At 37.2% G+C, this 22,410-nt stretch overlaps 1 pseudogene; it reads left to right on the forward strand.

Moving 5' to 3' along the window:
• The first annotated feature begins 17,571 nt into the window (after nucleotides 1–17,571).
• On the forward strand, nucleotides 17,572–21,015 carry LOC128123934 (high mobility group protein B1-like; annotated as a pseudogene).
• Nucleotides 21,016–22,410: the final 1,395 nt, after the last annotated feature.

A 22,410-nucleotide genomic window follows, 5' to 3' on the forward strand; every position in this document is an offset into this window, starting at 1 on the left:
GGCCGTGGCAGGCTTCTTGCTAACTGTTCTTATAGCTTAAATTAATCCATTTCCATTAATCTATACCTTGCCACATGGCTCGTGGCTTACTGGCATATTCACATGCTATTTCTCATCGTGGCAGCTGGCAGTGTCTCTCTGACTTAGCGTTCCACTTCCCAGCTTTATTCTCCTCCTTGTCCCGCCTACACTTCCTGCCTAGCCAGTGGCCAATCAGTGTTTTATTTATTTACTAATCAGCAACACATTTGCCATACAGAACATCCCACAGCAACACAACATCTTATTTACACAGTATTTCTTAGACATTAATGATTCCTGCTGCTGTGTCCCTGAACTACAGGCAAAGAATACTTATAAAAGCCTTAAATCTGGATATGTAAGGCAGAGCAACTACATTGCATAGACATTTATTCTCAATTATTTCATATTTCCTAAGCTGTTTCATATCACCTTCCATATACTCCTTTGTAATAGTTGATCATTTTGCCTATAATAAAAGATAACCACTCCACTATGTTTCTATTTGATGGGAAAATATTGTTGCCATCACATTTTCACCCAGAGAAGACAAAGGAGTTATCAATGGTGTAAATTTAAGAATGAAAGCTAAAGACTTTGACAGAATGCTCTTTTAACTGACAAAAGCAAAGTCTATTCTGATAGCAGTTTTTTCTCCGCTGCAGTGGTTCTCAGTCTGTGGGTGGCAACTCCTTTGGGATTGCCTAAGATACTGGAAAACACAGAGGTCTTTGGGTGTTTTTTTTTTTTTTTTTTAAACCACCGCTCTATCACATATCTATGAGCAATTTCAGATATTTGGGCCATGTCAAAAATCAGCATCCATCCCCAACTAAGTACATCTTGAATAAGTGAAAGCAAAGCAAAATCAGCTAACAGAATTGGCTAAATTTGAGACCAAGCATTTTCAAGTCTTCTCACTTTAGATTAGGAGAGCTAGAGAGATGGCTTAGCAATTAAGAGCACTGGATTCTTTTCCAGAGAACCTGGGTTCAATTCCCAGCACCTACATGGTAGCTTACAACCATCGGCAACTGTTTCAGGAGATCTGTAGTGGTGTGAATGAGAATGACCCACATAGGCTCATATATTTCCATGTTTAGTCTCCAGTTGATGAACTGTTTCAAGGGGATTAGGAGATGGGGCCTTGTTGAAATAGGTGTGTCCTTGTTTCAGGAGGTGTGGCACTGGGTGTGACCTTGAGCTTTCCAAAGCCCAAGCCTGGCCCAATGTCACTCTTTCTCTGCCTGTTGTCTGCAGATCAGGATGCAGCCCTCAGCTACTTCTCCAGCACCATGCCTATCCACATGCCACCTTGTTCCCAGCCATGATGATAATGGACTAAATCCATGAAACTGTAAACAAACCCTCAATTAAATGCTGTCTTGCATAAGAGTTGCCTTGGTCTTGATGTCTCCTCACAGACTAGAACAGTAACTAAGAACCCTCTTCTGGCCTATAAGTTCACCAGGCACTCAGGTGGTACACAGATATGCTTGAAGACAAAACACCTATACATATAAAGTAATAAATTTAAAACAGTAAGAGAATATCTTAAATCAGGAAATAGAATTTTACACTAATGCCTACTAGAAGTAAAATTGTGTTACTCTTCTAGTAGAATTGCAGTGGCTTAAATTTGAGATACTTTGGTAATGTTTCATAGGCTGCTATGTTCAATGTTTTACCATCTTCTTACTCTCATCATCCCATGGCATCCTTAGCTTCACTCTTTCATCTTTCATTCCCATTCTGTTACTAAGACCAAGAAGTGAACAGTTTACTTCAAATGTTTTATTTTTAGTTGTAAATTTTTGTTTGGTTCACTTTGAGTTTCCATTTCTATGTTAAGGACTTTTATCTTGTATTCATTTTAGTAAGTTACATAAAAGTTACATCTGCTAAACCAGCCATTTGTTCTAGCTCTTGGATGGCATCTTCAGACTAATTTTGGGAATGGACCACTTTTCCTTGTTCGTCAAAGTCTTTGCCTTGCTGCTCTGGATATACAGATAATGTGCTTCCCTGTATTTAATCAGGTGTACTCATGTGTTTCCCTGTAATTAATCAGATGTACACATGTGTTCCCTGTATTTAATCAGGTGTACTCATATGTTTCCCTGTATTTAATCAGATGTACTCATGTGTTTCCCTGTATTTAATCAGATGTACACATGTGCTCCCTGTATTTAATCAGGTGTACACAAGTGTTTCCCTGTATTTAATCAGATGTATACATGTGCTTCCTGTATAGATTGCATTTCAGCTCTCAGAATTTATGTTATGCATCTTTGGGTCTTTTCCAATATGTGAACATCTGCAAAATGAACATGACACACAATCAGGGATCTTTGTCTTCAGTTTTATCTCTCCTTGACTGTTTTCTCTCCATTTGCATCACTTTCTCCTCATCCTCTGATCAAGAAGCTGTTCTTATATTAGTATGAGTTTCCTGGAATGATTTAGGTTATTCATGACTAGCTCAGTCTTCCTGGAAAACAAACATGAGTGAAGTATTACAGAAAAAAAGAATTAATATCACAGAAAAGAAACAATATAGAAAAATCCCTCTATTTCACTGTTCAAGTGCCACAAATGTCTTTGACGGTTTATATTATCTAGTTGATAGGATGTAGAACAAACGAGAAGACAAACTTCTAGGCTCTTTGGAAGACTTAAGTCAATGGAGACAAAGAGACCCACCCTAACTGTGAGCAGCACTGTAGCTGGAGAGTTTTCTCTCCAGGTCTTGCCAAGCCCAGGTAGTCCGACAGCCCACTTATAAAATAAACACACAGACACTTATATTACTTATAAACTATATGGCCGTGGCAGGCTTTTTGTTATCTACTTTTTCTATCTTAAACTAACCCATTTTTATTAATCTATAAGTTGCCACATGGCTGGTGACTTACCGGTACCTTACATCTAGCTTGTCATGGTGGCAGCTGGCAGGTCTATCCCCTCAGCCTTTTACTTCCCCCAATTCTCTTTTCTTTGTCCTGCCTATACTTCCTGTCTGGCTACTGGCCAATCAGTGTTTCATGTATTACCCAATCAAGCAACACATGTAACATACAGAACATCCCACAGCACAGCACTGATCCATGAATGAAAAGGAAAAAGCTCGGTGACAACTAGTATTCAACCATATATCATTTTCTGCTTCTTGAGACCAAGGGCAATGTGACCAACTGCCTCAGATTCCCGCATTCCTTACCATGATGGGCGGTGCTATCAAATTTTTGACCGCCCCCCCCAAAAGGAAATCTTCCTTTCTTCCCCCTTCCTCCCCTTTCTCCCTCCCTCTGTTCATGCCTTCCTTCTTCAGTTTCTATTGTGTGGTTAGGCATTTTATCACAACAGTGAAGAAAATTGCTAATACAATTCCTTATGTTCTCTGAAGCCCAGGATTGCTTTATTTTATTTCTTATAATGGACTGCAAGGAAAGAGACCCTCCCACCAAGGGGGGTTGAGGTTAGGACACTTTGCACTCTGGCTTCTAGGGGAATCTTTCTTAGTGAGTAGGCCAGAAAGCCAAATGCCAGGATGATCATTTGTTAACCTTCATATGCCATACATCTCCACACTCAGACATCTGTCTGTCGAAGATGAAGGAGTAGAATTTTTAAAATAACGTCTGTTTTGAAGAGATGGTTTAGTTGTTTAGGGAGCTTACTGCTCTTCCAGAGGATCCAGGTTTCAACTTCATTCCCATTGCCCACATGGCTGCTCATAACTACCTGTAGCTCAAGTTCCAGGGCTTCTAGCACCCTTTCTGGCCTTCACAGGCTACATACATATAGTGCACAGTAATACATGCAGGCAAAGCAGTCATATAATTGTTTTTTAAATAATAAGATAAAGAAAGCCACACATTCTTGTTTCTTCACCACTCTACCTGTTATTTTTAACTTAAAGTTCTTTAGAACTGTTACTTTCTGTGCAGATTTATTGATAATTAGAGTGAAAAACAGATTGTAGTAGATGTAACTCAACTACCTATCTGTCTAGTCAGGGAGGTTGAAATTACTGTTAAAGAATAATTTATAGTGTTGGATTTAGAAACATACCTGTGCATGTGTGTTTATATGTGTGTTTGCTTATGTGTATGTGTGTGAATCTGTATTGTGTGTCTGTTTGTGTTTCTGTGTGTGTGTATGCATTAATAGTCACTAAGCTGTCAATGAACATTGTCAGCTAATCTAACATACAGCCAGTCTTTTCCAGTCTTCAAAACAAAGTAATGCATACAAAGCTTAACTTTTAAATAGACTACAGTGGGTTTCTTGAAATTTAAAATCTATAAAGATCAGAATATAAGAAATATGTCTGGGTATGCCTAATTACATTTATTTGTTAAAGTAAAAGCATTCAATGTAGAAGATATTCAAAAACAGTTAAAGTAATTAGACTAGTGCAAGCTGAGTACTCAATTAAATTTGATTGAAACACAATTGTGCCAAATTAGAGAGAGCCATATCTATCTTAGTCTTTTCTAATTATTGATTAATTAGAAAATTGTTATTCAAATAATTAATTTGAAATGTAGCTGTTCCACAGAATCTAATAACAATGAAACATAAAAATGATGGAGGAAGTTCTACTGCACTATAGTGTCATTTATATATCTAGTGGTTCCTTTAATAACTTAAGATGCTGCAACTAGGTGGTTACCCAGGCATACATTTACTCATCATTTGCATATATGAGATTCTGGCCAAAACAACCAAGAAACCACAACGAAGATTAGAAACATAGTTTTCCCAAATATCATTTTAAAACAATAACTATAATAATAATAATAATAATAATAATAATAATAACCATACCTAAGAGATCTTCCAGCCAGACCCTTCACTTTGGAGTCAGTGAATCTCAGATAAAGACAGGGCCTTTACACACATTCTGAAAATAACTATTATAGACTTTTTTTCTATCTGTGAGAATTTGCTCCAGGTATATGCTACTGCTAAATCATTTTTAAAGACAAATAAATTTAAACAGTAAAAGAGAGGTATGATTGCTCTTACAACAGAATCATGCTGGAAATTTTTTGGGTTGCTGTACCATCTTTAATATATCTAAATTCTCATCGACACTGAGAGGAACATAAACTGTAAGTTCTAGGCTCTGTATGTTCTTGATAGTATGATTCCAATTCAAGGTCACCAGTAAGGGTGGCTATGAAAGACTTAGAAGGTCAAATGCAAAAGAAGCCCTTCTTCTCCTGTGGGGCCTATGGTCTGGCATGTTGGCATTGATAGATGGAAACAAAGGCTTTCCTGTTGGTTTAGAAGCATATTACTGAGACTCAATTGGTGCTGTAGCTATCTGAGACCTCAGGTTCCTGAATTTATAGATTTCCTGAGAATAGCCTTTGTGCTCTTTGACCTTTTCTCCACCCTCAATTGATTAGGTAAGGCTGTGTTTTCTTTTATTAGATATCCTTGTCCTGTGAGCAACTAGAATGGCTTCCTGAAGAAACCATGATGAATATAAGATCATTAGTAATGGAGTAATACAGCATTACAGACGAGTAAAATTGAAGACTCATACTTCATGCCCTTGAAACTGTGTCTGCCCAGTGGAAAGGAGGAGGCTAAGACATGAGCAGATGGACTCTCCTAGTTCAGCCACAGTGTTCTTCAAGTTTGCTTGCTTTGCCATGGTGAAGAATTTTCATAAATTCTTATAGTAATATCACCACAGATAAGCATACTGCATGCTATGTTTTGAACATGTTCACAATATGTCAAATATTAGAAACTTAATCCCCAAACTTACATGTTGATTGGAAGTGATCCTTCTGAAGTGTGGTTAGGGTTCTAAAATGCCATCAAGAGAGCAGAGGTGGCTTTATAAGAGGAAGAAAGAGCAGAATTCGTATGCTTGCTTTTTCTGTCTTACCATGTGACTCCCTCTTCTGTGCCATGAGTTAGCATGAAGGCTCCCCAGCTGGTGATCTATCTTTGAACTTCTTGAACTCCACAGTTTTGAGCTAAAATTTATTTTCTTTATAAACTTCCAAGTATTGCATATTTTATCATAGCAAAAGGAGATAGACAAGAACAATGAATGTAAAGGAATAATGCATTCAAACAAAGAAATGGGTTCTTTAGTGTTTGAATATGTAGATGTAATTCTGAACTGTATTATTAAATAAGAAACACAGAGTCAAATGCAGAGTTAAAAGCCCAGAGATCAGAGGACAATAGCCAAGAGCTGAGACCACCTTCTTACCACCTGCTGCTACTGCCATCCTTCCCCTGATAAAGAGACCTACTTCCTGTATGTCTGGCTTTTTATTAACTTTCTGTTCTGCCTTCTCATTGATTGTAAACCCAATCACATGACCTCCTCATCACTGCCTGTCTATACAGACCTCCAGATCTCTATGGTTGGTATTAAGATTAAAGGTGTGTGTCTCCATGCTGGTGGTGTCCTTGAACACACAGAGATCTGCCTGTCATGTGACCAGGATTAAGGGTGTGTGCTACTACTGCCAGATTTCTGCTAAATGGCTTGCTATTAGCTCTGATCCCCAGGCAACTTTATTTATTAACGTACAAATAAAATCACTTTTCAGCACAAATAAAATATCACCATATGAATACATATTTCTAAATTAGCAATTACCAATAGAGATTTACACATATAACTACACATTGACCAGAGTATATATCTTGTGTGTGTGTGTGTGTGTGTGTGTATGTACCTGATTTTCAAATACATTCCCCTACTAAGGTTTTAACTCAAGACAACAAGGTGCACAACGAAACAGATTAAAATAATTTAACATTAAACACATCAAAACTGCCATGCCCGGCATAACTTGGTCTCAGAAATCTGACCTGAAGTGGCGAGTGAATAAAGGAAGAACTGAAACACAGGCACATGTACACAAAGTTGTAGTCAGGTGGGCTCTGCACATGTAATGGGGTGATACCAACTACTCAACAAACTGGAACCTAATTGTGTTTATCAGGAGCAACACAGAGGGGAGACTTATCTGATTTCAGTAGAAGAGTACTCTCCAACTGTAAACATCCCAGGGGAGGAAGCTGCAGTTGTTAGTTTCTTCACAGACTGGCCAATTATTCATAAATACTCATACTTGCATACACCGTTAACATTTGCACTTGGACCATAAGAAGGCTTTGCCTGTTGCCTTGACCCATGAGAAAGGATTTGCTAATGAGTCTGAAACCTTGGCCTTTGACATGACCAGCTCATGTTGAACAATACACATTCACTCAGAACTTCTCTCACTCAGGACTTCACTCACTCCCTACATAGGAAATGTAGGAAGGATTGGAGTGAGAGTAACAATGGTTTCTCCTGACTCTAGACTCATTTCTTTTCTTTTGCTATGCCAAGCCTTGTCTGTACATTGGTGGTAACCCTGCTCTTGGCTGCAAGAGTATGTGTGCAGCAGCAGGGCTAGTAAGAAGCCGAGCTGAGTTCATGTTCAGAAAGATCCATGGCTTTTCCGGAATCCCATATGCTGCCATGATTCACTCCCTGATCGCTGACACTTGAGAGTCAAGGGGAAAAATGATTTTTTATTCAGCTCAGAAACTGTGTGCCTAGTGCAAAACATGGCATGCATTAAGCATCCAGTGATTTATTTTGAGGATCTGATTGCATCTGTAGCTTTCATTTGTTTGTTCATCTAGTTACTAAGACTCTGTGAATTTGTTTCCTTATCTGTAAAATGCAGAGTTAAGATAGCACAATATCTGAGACTCTTGCCAGCTCACATATTTCATTCCTATCTTGGAGGCCTAATAGCAGTTTTATTACCCTCAGCACAGATAACATCCCTCTAGTTTAGTCAGCAGGGCTCAGCAAGTCAGATTTCCAGGATTCATGGAAGGCCTGTGTGACAGTAGGAGAGGAGAGGTTTGCATACAATCAAGGTAGGATAGGAGAGGTTTGCATCCAATCAAGGTAGGATAGGAGAGGTTTGCATCCAATCGAGGTAGGATAGGAGAGGTTTGCATCCAATCAAGGTTCTGCTACCTGACTCCTGCACAAGTTCTGGAAAATCATTTTATAAGTTAGAGAACTAAGACCATAAAGATAGCAAGGACGTAAAGCCAAATGCCATACACACACAAATTATCAATTATGTATGTACTTATACATGGTTTTACTCAATTAGAAGAAAATTCAGTAGAGGGTGTACTACAATTAGAATTATCAACTGGATAGATACAAAATCAGTTATTTGAAATTAATTTCATCAGTTGTTTCAAAACGTGTTTGACATCCATGAATTATACCATCTCCTTCTTTTCATTCCATATGTTCCCTGCACTTTTACTTGTAAACAAAGTATTATCCAAAGAGTTCTATTCTCTTGAAATCATTTAAATAAAATCTCTGCAAGGTTAAGCTAGATGTGCAATGCAATGATTTTTATAAGAACTTTAATATGAACAAATCTCATTTATTTAGCTCAGGGTCCTTTAGAATTACCTAAGTTGGCAGCTGGTTTACCAAAGACCATTTTGAATGTAACCCTTAACCAGTCAAATATGATTTCTGAGCTTTTATGAGATGGTAAATGCATTTATAATTAGCATGTGCTGAGTTATTCTTATTAATAATGTCCAGGTTATGTCACTGAATTATTGCTAAGAGATAATGACATTGTTTTAATAATAAAAATACAACTGTGATCTCAGTACTAAATTATTTAGGCAAACCACCATGTCAAAGCTGGAAAAGATGAACTGAGAGAGATAGAGCTACTGAGATCTGCTTACCCAAGAGCCACAAACTGACAGGGAAATAGGAGCACCCATTGTGAAAAACACCCAGAACTTTGTCCATACAAATTAATGGTCTTTAATGGGAAAGACCTTACAGAAATATTATCCAGACACTTTCCCAACCTCAGGAAAGGTAATCACCTCCCACTTAGGCCCTATCACCCTCTTGTATTATATATGTGTAAAATGAAATAAAAAACAGACATAGATTCAAAGAAATAGGAAAATTTCAAACCAGAAGAGAGAATGGCAAGGGAAGAGACAGAAAGAAGTCTGTTCCACTGAAGGAAGGAAATAAACATTAAAGCCAAGATCTCTAGTTATAGGTCCAAAGAGTCAGGAAGAATCTTATAGTATGTACTGTCTATCACAAATACCCTACAAACACATAAAGCCTAGAGTTTAGTCACAGTATATTGCAATGTGAAGACGTGTAACACATAGAATGTTAGGATCACTATGTATGTTGATTGTGTTATTGGGATGTTATAATACCAAGTATAGAGAGCTTTAAGATGCATTTGTTTCTAATAGTCTTCAAGGCTGGAGGGTAGATTCCTAGGCAGCAAATCTCACATCTAGAGAAGATCCCTTTCTTGGTTAATAAACAGCCTTCTCCTTCCTGTGTCCTTACATAACACAATGAGTGAAAGAGCTCTCCAAGTTCTCCTTTGTAACTGAACTGCTCACATTCAAGAGAGTTAATTACCTTGAGAAGGTCCCACTTCAACAAACAGTAAAAAAAAAAAAAAAAAAAAAAAAAGCACAATTAATACAACACATCTCAAAGATGGCATACCTGGGTTCATTTACAACTAGTTTTAAAGTGAGTATTATAAGGCATACCAATTTCAAAAACTGAGATTTGGAAAATGGGATAAAAAAGAAACCACTTATCTATTAGAAATCCATTTTAAATAGAAATTTCAAATAACAAAAGACACAAAGAAAGGTATGTTGTAAGAATATCATTAATTGAAAGAAAGGTGGGATTGTCATAAGACTTTGGGACAAAGGACTTCAAGGAATATTATCAGGAAAGGAGAGAAGTGATTGGAAAGGTACACCGGCAAGCATAGGTTAGAAAAATTGTCTATTTCTATTTATTACTATATGTCTTTGTCTGTAGAAATGCTTCTTCTATACTGTATGTTTAGTACACACTACAAATTAGCCTTAGAACATCTCTGCACTTCACTAAGGCTACATCTAAAGTATAGCTAAGTTAATAGGGAATTATCCTTGGAAAGTGTAACATTAGGGGCTGTTCCAGAAAATTGATATCAAAGAGTTCATTAGAGAAAGAACATTAAAAATGCTCATGGATGCATTCAGTCAAGAAGGACTAAATAATAATTTTCTTCAAATAGTAATAATAATTTTCAAAAACATCAATAAAGAAGCTGACTCTGTATCTGTTTCCTCTTCCCAGGGTGATCCATGCATCCCTTTTAGGGTTCTACTTGTTAGCTAACTTCTCTGGAGCTGTGGGTTGTAGTCTGGTTATTGTTTGCTTTACTTCTAACATCCACTTATGAGTGAGTACATACCATGTTTGTCCTTCTGAGTCTGGGTTACCTCACTCAGGATGATATTTTCTAGTTCAGTCCATCCATTTTCATGCAAATTTCTTGATGTCATTGTTTTTCACTGCTGAGTAGTACTCCATTGTGTATATGTGTCACATTTTCTTTATCCATTCTTTGGTTGAGTGGCATCTAGATTGTTTCCAGGTTCTTGTTATTATGAATAATGCTGATATGAACATAGTTGAGCATGTAGCCTTGTGATATGATTGAGCATTCCTTGGGTATATGCCCAAGAGTGGTATAGCTGGGTCTTGAGGTAGACTGACTCCCAATTTACTGAGAAACTGCCATACTAATTTCCATAGTGGCTGTATAAGTTTGCACTCCCACCAACAGTAGAGAGGTGCTCCCCCTTGCTCTGCATCTTCTCCAACACAAGCTGACATCAGTGTTTTTGATCATAGCCATTCTAACAGGTGTAAAATGGTATCTCAGAGTCATTTCAATTTGCATTTCCCTATGATTAAGGATGTTGGGCAATTCCTCAAATGTCTTTCAGCCATTTGAGATTTTTCTGTTAAGAATTCTCTGTTTAGATCTGTAGCCTGTTTTTTAATTGGATTGTTTGGTATTTAATGTCTAGTTTCTTGAGTTCTTTATGTATTCCAGAGATCAATCCTCTGTCAGATGTGGGGTTAGGGAAGATCTTTTCCCATTCTGTAAGCTGTCATTTTGTCTTATTGACCGTGTGTGTCTTTTGCCTTACAAAAGCTTCTAAGTTTCAGGAGGTTCCACTTATTAATTGTTGTTTTCAGTGTCTGTGCTACTGATGTTATATTTAGGAAGTGGTCTCCTGTGCCAGTGCATTCAATACTACTTCCTACTTTCTCTTCTATCAAGCTCAGTGTAACTGGATTTATGTTGAGGTCTTTGATTCACTTGGACTTGAGTTTTGTGCATGGCGATAGATATGGATCTATTTTCGGTCTTCTACACGTAGACATCCAGTTATGCCAGCACCATTTGTTGAAGATGCTTTCTTTTTTCCATTGTACAGTTTTGGATTCTTTGTCAAAGATCAGGTGTTCATAAGGGAATGAAATGGTTGAGCTGGAACAGAGATGTAGTGGGAGAGCAAGGAAAGAGATACCATGATAGCGGGAGACATCATGGGGACAGGGAGAAACAGGGTACCAAGGAATTTTTCCAGGAATCCACAAGGATGACCCCACCTTAGACTACTAGCAGTAGTGGAGAGGGTACCTGAACTGGACTATTCTGGTAATCAGATTGGTGAATACCCTAACTGTCATCATAAAGCTTACATCTAGTACTGATGGAAGCAGATGCAAATATTGAAAGCCAAGCACCAGGCCGAGCTTCAGGAGTCCAGTCAAAGAGAGAAAAGAGGGATTCTATGAGCAAGGGGCATCAAGATCATGATGGGAAAACCTACAGAGACAACCAAACCAAATTAGTGGTAACTCATGAACTATGCACCAATAGCTGTGGAACCTCCATGGAACTGGACTAGGCCCTCTGCATAGGCAAGACAGTTGTATAGCTTGACCTGCTTAAGGCGACCCTGGCAGTAGAATCAGGATCCATCCTGGAGTATGTGCAGACTTTTTGGAGCCCAATGCCTATGGTGGGACACCTTACACAGCATTGGTACAGGAGGAGGGGCTTGAACCTGCCTCAACTGAATGTACCAGGCTCTGCTGACTCCCAATGGGAGGTCTTGCTTTGGAGGAGATTCGAATGGGAGGTGGGTTAGGGGGGAAGGCTGGGGGATGGGAGGGGGAGGAGAAGGAGATCTATGGTTGGTATGTAAAATAAATAGTAAATTTCTTAATAAGAGAAAAAGAATAGGAGGTTGTGGAACAGAAAAAATAAAAGAAGAAGAAGAAGCTGACTCTGCTAAGTTGGTCTCCGTAACAAGATTAATCTCAAAGTACACCTTTAAAGCCAGAGATGCATAATGATGGGGCCTAGTACACTTCCATAGGTATAGTTATTTGTGATAATTCATCATGTTTAGTTAAGAAGCATGACAAGTTGTAAATCTTATGTTTATCCCCTGATCTTTGCTATGATTTCTGAATAAAATTTCTTCGTTGATCTTGGCAGTGGTTTGCAACTAGAAAAAGGCTCAAGAGAAAAATTTGAAAACTAATGATAAAGTGGAAACAAATTAAAATAAAATTTTATGTTCTTCAGAGATGTCTGTCTGAGAAATGACACATAAGAAGATTGATTATATCATTTTGTATTTATAAATCAAGACATCTTACTGGAAATGAATATTTTTATTGAATTAGTAAATTTGATTCAACACCATCTTCTCAGAAGGGTATAAGTTCCTATAATAAATGTGGTTAGGATGGCATGCTTAGTGCGATTGGAACCAATCTCTGTAAACTATTTTCAAAACTGTTCTAAATGCCAGCCAATTCCCCATGATTTAAAATAGGACATGTAATCATATTAAATCTTGAATTAAGATGTGCAGCTGGACACTTTTAGAATATTAATAGGTTAATTAAATAAATAATAGTCATGTAATAAAAATATTTCCTCTATCAAATGCTTCTTTCAAAACATAAAAGTACAGACCTTTATTAAGCAGATTTCTAGTTCTCAAAAACAATTACAAAATGACTAAATATATTCATTTATACATATATATATTCCCATGGGTTATAATTAATTTTTTGAAAGCCAGCATGGCCTATAACAGAAAATATTTATGAGTGAATATATGAGTTTTAGAGATTAGCATTAAGGGACATTCATTTGATATAGTAAGGTATTACTAATAAAGTGAGAAGAATATCTGATAAATTTATTTATTCCTTGAAGAAATAATAATAGCTACTTTGCAATACACAAAACCACTTGTTTTCCCTTTCATTACTGAAAACAATGTAACTGTCCATTTTTTTCTTAAACCCTATGCATGTTCATTGAACAAAATGTTTGTGTAAGTACCTACACCACATGCTGTTCAGAAATAGCTACAGTAAGATTATTGCAGGTAAGTGGGGCACAGGGTGCCACTGTCAAATCACAAAATATAAAAACAGAAAACTCAAGCAAAATGAAAAAATTTTTTGAAAAGTACAGGTATATAGTTGACATGCATTGTGCCCAGAAAGACAGTGACCCTTCACTACTGTCCATGTCGTTGAGATAATAGATGAGAGTAGAATTGCCTCAGTTGAAGAGGAAATAGCAGTCTGACAGTTGAATATGCCAGCGTAGCATGAAATGATGGACAGCAAGTCAAAATTGTTTGGTCAAACTGGGCGACTGGTAAAGGTTATACAGAGAAATTGGGTCCTTAGTTCTCAAGTAATGATGATTAAGGAAGGAGAGGTATGAAGATGAACCAGAAAACCATTGTGGTAATTTAAGGAGAGGAGAAAGAGTTCCATAATCAATCAGCAATTGTAAGCATGTAGACAGAGGCAGTAGTAGAAGACACAGAGAGATGAAATTAAAAATTAGACCTGAGATGGTTAAGAAATAGCAGACAGCCAACATTTATTCTGTAGTTTGTAACACTGATGACTTGTTTTACAATATTATATTATGAGTCAATTTATAAATTTAACAGGAAATCAAAAATTAGCTAACAGCAGGAAAGAATTGAAAAGCATTTTTTCTTGATAAGCTACGTTTCACATAAGTGGGAGTCTGTTTTAGCTTCTGTCTGGAGTTCTTCCTGTCCCTCCTATTTTTCTCTACCAATAACCCTTGAACTCTCATTGTAGCCAGGAAATGTGAATGCATCTTAATGCAGGAGTCTAGACAAAAAACCAAGGCACTTTGCTGCTGATGGGAATACATTTAATATGGACATAAAGAAATTACAAAAGTCTATTATTTTGCCAATTAAAGCTGATTAATTTAGTAGGGAACAAACACATATTCATTTTTCTGAAACCAACAGTGCACCATGCAGAATTTAACAGAGATCCAGGAAATAAAAGACTCAGAAAAGGGCTGAAATCACTTGTTTAGTTAACTTATTTAGTTAGCTAACTGGGAAGCAAAGTAGACCTCAGCATTCCCAAAGGAGCACTAGAAAGTGAACGTCAAGGAACACGTGAGATAGGGAAGCAACTTTCAACGGATTATCCAGCTTTCAGGAATCATTTTGAAAGAAGTGTAAAATCTTTGCCTTAAAATGTTGTTGTGTTTGAAGGTGCATTCTCTACTAAAGAATTTGTTATTATTATATATACACTCATGAGTAAATCACAAGAGGTCAGGCTAAAAAGTGAAAACATGATAATAATAAATATATCAAAACAAATTATTCACTTATTCACTTAATGCAGAAAAGATAAATCTTTTAAAAAGAATAGAAAGGAGAAATTTCAAAAATAGAAGCAATTCAGTATCTTGAGTGACTATAGTTCATTGTAGTTGTGTTTGGCATTCAATAAAACACTGGGACATGAAAAAGTGTAAAAAATAAAGACAAAGCAAATCAATAAAATCTAATGGGTTCAGTTGTTGAATTTAATAGATCTCTGTGTGTTTGTGTGTGTGTGTGTAATGCTTATGAAATAATAAATTTTTTTAAACAACCTTTGTGTTAGTGAACTTTCCCCTAATCTCATCCTCTGCCATTTAAACTTCCTTCTTCATTCATCCCTCTTTCTCCTTTATATCACCTGTGCTATACTATTCCATTCTATTAAATTTTTTCTTCCCCCTCCTCACCAATAGACACTTTCTAGTTTTCTGGTATCTATAGGTACACCAAATAAAACAAGAAAATAAAGAAATTTGACATTAAGATCCACCTATGAGTGACAACATGGGCATAGCTTTTCTGGCGTGGGTTACATCCTTCAGCATAAAAAGTCATCAGCAGTCTTACCCAGCTTTGAACCCTTAGAACTTCAACAATGACCAGTATAGCAAAATATATTTATGGGTACAATAATGGTATGGATATTCATAGCTAACAACTTGTTGGGGTAACTAACAACTGTCTGATTGAATTTGGAGCCTGATCCACAAAAGGAAACATATGCCTGCTCTTGTAAACCTGGTCAAGAACCTGGTTGGGGAATTCATAGACCCCAAGGTTGAATCTACTATTATTATTTTACTAAATGAACATAGTGTCAAAAAACATCATCTAAATAAGTGTATTTCTACTCATAGAATAGTGCAACTCTCTGACATCTTCAGAGAGATTTCTTTCTGTTGTAGATGATGGTGAACACAGAAACTCACAACTTGTCAAAGTGCAGAGAATAAGTGATGTGGATAATTCAGCCAAAACTGGGACATCTTTATTACATGCTTTCCCCAGTGAAAGATGGGGCACAAAGACGATAAGATCCAGAGGTCAGTGAGATCTGAGTACCACTATTGCACCTTTAGGCCTATTTTGCAATGCTAGTTATTGATGTGATTCATAGGCATCACAGCTGGATAGGACTATTGGAAACTCCTTTGGAAATCTGCATAGCAACCTTCTGGTACTATGGGAGCTAATCCTCAGAGAGGAGTCTTCCATGTCACATCAAGCTAGAATCTTCTGGGTCCTACAGTTAAAGTACACAGTCTGTTCAGCAAAAGGGGCTTACCTTCAATCTGTGAGAGGTAACAAAGTGTAACAGAAAAGCCTAATAAATGAGACCATATAGTTAGTAACATACAGATACATACAGGTAACATAATATAGACTTAGCTAGGTATATTCCTATATTTAGGAATATATATGCATAAACACACACACACACACACACACACACACACACATATATATATATATATATATATATATATATGCACATATGTATATAAACAATTAATGGAGAAAGAGACCGTACATTTGAAAAACAGCAAGGAAGATTATATGAGAGGTCCTAGAGGGAGGAAAGAAAAAGGGGAGAATAATGTAACAATATTACAATCTCAAAAATAAAACAAATAATTTTTAAAAATCAGCATTGTCACCAAAACACTTTCACGACCACTGCTAAAGTTTCCAGATCCTCTTCAATGTCCTTGTCAGGAGGAAATGCCAGGCAACTCTAACTGTGATAGGATATTGCCGGGTTCATAGTTGTGGTTACTCAATAGTATTTCTGAACAACAATGATATTAATGAAGTCATCGTCATAAGGCATCAGAAAACCTCTCTCTTCTCCACTGCTTGTGCCACGACGATTCCATCTCTTTAATTTTCACAGGACTCCCAAGATTATCTCTTGAATGATGTTCTTCACTGTCTCCTTTAATGCCATCACCAAAGTTGTTTTTCACACTGCAGTGAGAACCTGGCCTTTGAGAATTTTCTCTTTACACAGCTCTTTGATTCACAAATCTTCTGTACAGTGTTTGTGACCTAACATCCATTGATATCCTTCATTCTGGCTTCAGTGACAAACTCAAAGCCCCTGCATGCCTCATATTACTGTGAATGTCCCTCCACTGATCACAATGGCCCCTCAGACTATCATCATTGTTCCAAAGATTAGTCTTCAAATAAAGAGATTATACAGAAGTTTAGACTCATTAGGAGACTCTTAATTATCATGGAAGTGGGAGGGCAAGACTCTAACGATTCTTCCTCAGATGTGTCCACAGAGTGGAATAAATTGCTAGGTTCACTCCAAAAACATTATTACAATAAAAAACACATTACAAGATTTAGAAATACCACAGTCTTTAAAATTTCCAACATTATCTTCATCCCATTATATATAGGTAATAGATCCTGGAAGTAGCCAGCTAGAGTACAAATGATGCCAACTCATGATAGACATGATTATGTAGATGTGACCTAGTTACACTACACTAGACATAGGAATATATGATTTGAAAACATTATTTTCACAATTTATTTAGCTTCCATGGAGAGCATATACCTACTTCTAGAGTCAAACATATCCAAGGTTTTAACATTGTGACATGATGTGGTTGAGTACAAAGTTTATGCTTAAGAACCACACACTGAAGTTACAAAAACACACACAAGAAAATCTCATAACATTTCAAGTCTAAGATTTCTGATAGTCCTCATTCATAACTATCCTAGGGTAAGTGTAACCACATGTGGCCAGTTGGGCACAGATTGGATTTACCTGCCTGTCAATCAAGATCATTTCTACTGAGAGCCAACATAAATCATCACCACATAAAATGTCGAAATTTAAATTTCCAAAGAGGAAGTGGTCTAATTTACAATTTCTTCATCCAAGATGTTATGATGCATCGCTACACCCGTAATTGGTTTGACATTGAATTTTATAACACAAAACATCTGGCCTCGCTCCCATGGTGACCAATGAGAACAATTTCTGAAGCTGGGACAAATTATCCTCTAGAAGAACAACAGCTGTCTCCGTGATCTATAACTATGTCTTCCCCCTTTACCCAGAAGAATATTCATGTCACAGAAAAGTAGAGACAAGGGCATTATGGGAAGTGTGGCTCTGATGGAAAACCAACTGTTCTTCATTTATCTTTTTGTTGTCCAATGAGTCTTTCTTCCATAAACAGCTGTTTTTTCCTACCCTCTTGATTACACACACCAGAGCTATATACATTCCTGATCTTTGGATGCACTCATGAAAATGTGAAGGTTTACTTTTTGTGCTATTTCTTTGTAACCCCAAGAGTAAACACTTTTTAGAGTTTCAGTATGTGAGACAAAACAGTGGGTAACATATTAACTGTCAAGAAGAAAAATCCCTACATCTAAACCCTGCGTTGGTGCAATATACATCCTATACCTCAAAGCATAAAGCAAGAAAGAGTAAGATGGCCCCACTGTTTTAAATTTCTATTCTACTCTTGTTCTCCTCAATAATCTACTAGTCTGAGACAATATAACAATAAATTGCAATGTCTAGAAACATCCTCTTTATAGTTAAATTATGAATACCAACTTGCTGCTGAGTATCTCTCAAATAGAACTCTGGCTTGGATTACTCCTGGAAAATTCAAAACAGCTCTCAAGTTACATGTAGGAATTACACCATGTTCCATTACCTTAAATATACCTTGAAACATTTCCCCAGAAATAGTAAGTTCTTAGACAACTGCAATTTATACATTTTACAATATAATAATGATGATTGATGGTAATGATGACAATAATGACGACATTGATGTTGATTATTTCTGACTTGATTGCTTCACTTAGCATGTTCCCCAGTTCCATTTGTGTAGATTTAAAGAGTTTCCTAAAGTTTAGGGTTGACTAGTAGCCCATTGTTTATAAATACTCTGTTTTTTTTATTTTCTCCCTTCATTTGCTGATAGACCTACAGGTCAGTTCTCTGAATTAGCTATTGGGAACAGTGTGACAATGAGCAAAATAATGAAGTCTCTTTGGTAAATAACTTCATACAAGTTCAATAAAATCTAGAGGTGGGATTAGGAGGTCAAAAGAGTTATAATTTTATTTTTCTAGGGATATCTAGTTCCTTATAATTGCTATGCTAATTTACAACCCCACTCGAAGTGCACAAGGTTTCTCTTTTCTCCCTATCATTATACTTTATCTTTTTTATAATATCTATTCTGACCAGAGTATGATGATATCTCACTACAACTCTATTTATGTATCTCTAAATGATTAGAAAGAATATATATATAGTATGTTTGTGTGTGTGTGTATGTGTGTGTGTGTGTGTGTGTGTGTGTGTGTGTGTGTGTGTGTGTGTGTGTTGATGTAACCAACCGTCTTATTAAATAAGAAACACAGAACCGATTCAGAGAAGAAAGCCAAGAGGTCAGAGCTAAGAGGCTCACCCTTCCTGCTTCAGCCAAGAGAGCTCTCTGAAAAAGGCTACTTCCTGTGTGTTTGTCTTTATAGCCTTTCTGTTCTGCCTTCTCATTGGTTGTAAACCCAAACACATGACTGCCTGTCTGTAGAGACTTCCAGGTCTTCTATGGTTGGGATTGAGATTAAATGCGTGTGTCTCCAATGCTGGCTGTATCTTTTTACACACAGAGATCTACCTAGTTCTGTCTACCAAGTGCTGGGATTAAAGGCATGCGCCACCACCGCCACGTTCTTGCTATGGCTTTAATAGCTCTGACCCCTGGGCAACTTTATTTATTAACATACAATTAAAATCACATTTCAGTACAAGTAAAATACCACCTCATGTGTGTGTGTGTGTTGATCATGTGTATGCCTTCTTTTTAGAAATACATATTTAGGTTCCTTGCTCATTTTAATTAGTTTTCCTTATTTCTTACTCTTGGCATTTTAAAGCTTTGTTTTATTTAAGATGTTAATCATTTATCAAATATATGATTTGCATTTTCTACCAATTAATAGGCTACCTCTCTACATTGTGAATTTCTTTCCATTGTTTTTTTTTCTTTGTAGAAGCTTTATTTTAATCATTTTATTTATCTCAAAAAGAACATTTCCCTGGCTTACCGAGTACTTATTCTACCCTTACCCTGAAATCAGTCATTTATGGGAAGCATTTGTACCATACAATGAAAATAGGTCTTCAAAAAAAAAAAAAAGTATTATGGGAATGAAAAGATAGCTTAGAGATTAAGAGCACTTAACGCTCTTGCAGGTTTGGTTCCCGAGATCAACTACCTGTAACTCCAGTTCCAGGGGATACAATGCTCTCTGGCCACTGTGGACCCTTGTACACATATTGTGCACATTAGCTCACATACTCACACAAACACACATAACTGAGATTAGAATTTTTAAAAATTATTGTATCTGAGGCTGCATCTGGCTCCCTCTCTCACAACCCTTATAGTACAATGAGCTCCATAGAGACAGCGCTGGGGCAAGCAATAGCCAGACAGGCACTGGGCAACACTGCCTTGCGCAGGAAAATTATCAAACGTTGGCAAGGGAGAGCCGAAGAAGCTGAAAAGCAAAATGTTCTCACACACATTCTTTGTGAGAGCTTGCCGGGAAAAGTGCAAGAAAAGCACTTGGCTACTTCTGTCTGCTCCTCGGGGTTCTCTAAGAAGTACTCATCCAGAGGTGAAAGACTGTGTCTGCTAAAGAAAGGGGGAAATTTGAAGACATTGAAAAAGCTGATGGTGCTGGAGAGATGGCTCAGAGGTTAAGAACACCGACTAATCTTCCAGAGGTCCTGAGTTCAATTCCAAGCAACCACATGGTGGCTCATAGCCATCTGTAATGAGATCTGGCACACTCTTCTGTGTACATAATAAATAAATAAATCTTAAAAAAAAAAAAGAAAAAAAAAAGAAAAAGCTGACAATACTCGTTGTGAAAGTGAAGCGAAAAACTACATCCCCTGAAAGGGGAAACCAAAACGAAGTTCAAGGACCCCAAAGCGCCCCAGAGGCCTCCTTCTGCCTTCCCTTGTTCTGTTCTGAGTATTGCCCCCAAATCAAAGGAGAACATCCTGACTTACCCATTGGTGATGCTGCGAAGAAACTGGCGGCCATGTGGAACAGCACGGCGGCAGAGGACAGGCAGCCCATGTGAAAAGAAGGCTGCTGAGTTGAAGGAAAAATACGAAAATGGTATTGCTGCCTACAGAGCTAAAGGAAATCCCGAGGCAGTGAGAAAAGGATTAGTCAAGGTTGAAGAGAGCAAGAAAAAGAAGAGGAGGATGAGGATGAGGATGAGCAGGATGAGTAAGAGGAGGAAGAAGAGGAAGACAAAGATGAAGATGATGATGATGAATAAGTTGGTTCTAGCGCAGTTTTCCTCTTGCCTATGAAGTATTTAACCACCCCATACAAAACTCAGACCTTTTAAAGAATAAAGGTTGAAATATGAAGCTGTGTAAGATGTATAGTGTCTTTTTTTTGTATAGGTAACACACTACCAAATGTGTTTTTAGATATCCCTGGCCTGGTGGTGTTTTCAATAGCCACTCACCTTGCCTGGTACAGTGTGGTGGCTGTAAATGGACATGAAGAATACAAACTTTTTTTAGAAATTATTTTATTTATGTTTATTTATGCTTTTTGTGGAGAAGGGATGGTGTGTATGTCATGATGTGTATGCGTGAAGGTCAAAGGACAACCTCCAGTAGTTAGCTCTCTCCCTTGACTAAATGTGTTCTGGGGATTGAACTCTGTTTTCAGACTTAGTGGTATGTGCTCCTGAGCCATTTTGTAGACGAAGTGGAAGTGATGTGAACAGTAAGTGCTCACTGTTGGACAGGTATCTTCATTTTATAAATCTTTGTTAGAAAAATGATAAAAATATATTCATATGGATAATAGAGATGGCTCAGCAGTTAAGAAAGCTTGCTGTTCTGAGTTCAGTTCCCATCACACATGTCAGACTTCTCAAAATTGACTGTCATCCCATCTTCAGAAAATCCAATACACTCTTCTGGCCCCCAATGGCATCCACACACACATACACAAAACCACACACACACACACACACACACACACACACACACACACACACACAAATAATAAAACAAATAGATTTAAAACTTTTAAACTGTGCATGCATATAAATATATGTACACAAAAAAACATTATGTGTATTTGTGTATATGTAAAAGTGTGTTCATATGCATTTGTATGCATATGAACAGAGATGTGAACTAGTATGTACAAATAAGTAAATACACAATTGGGCTGCAGAGATGACTCGGTAGTTAAGAGTACACGTTGCCTGAACAAGACACCCGAGTTATTGTCCAGGTACCTATGGTAGGTGGCTTGTAACCACCTGCAACTCCAGCTCTAGGGGATCAGACAACCTATTCAGTCCTCGGCAGTCACCCACATACGCAAGCATGTATCCACACACAAATGCACATAAATATGTAAATAAAAATGATTATACACATAAATGCATGTGTTTTAGAAAGCAAGAAAACTTTGCACCCATGTCTTTAGTTTGAATCCATTTTCAAATTTTTCTATTATTTTTATATTTGTTTCCACTATGCTCCAAGAGACAGCTTCAAATCCATGGTCACATAGATGGCATTCATTAACCTCAGTGAGGCACAAAATAAAATTAATAGATATGAACATATAGACAGGTTTATAGGGAAAAAGAGGGTTGACAGCAGGAACAGAATACATTTACAAAATTGTAAAAAAAAATTAA

The sequence above is a fragment of the Peromyscus californicus genome, unplaced genomic scaffold (genome assembly GCF_007827085.1).
Source record: "Peromyscus californicus insignis strain IS unplaced genomic scaffold, ASM782708v3 Scaffold_4__1_contigs__length_199733344, whole genome shotgun sequence".
Classification (NCBI taxonomy): Eukaryota; Metazoa; Chordata; class Mammalia; order Rodentia; family Cricetidae; genus Peromyscus; species Peromyscus californicus.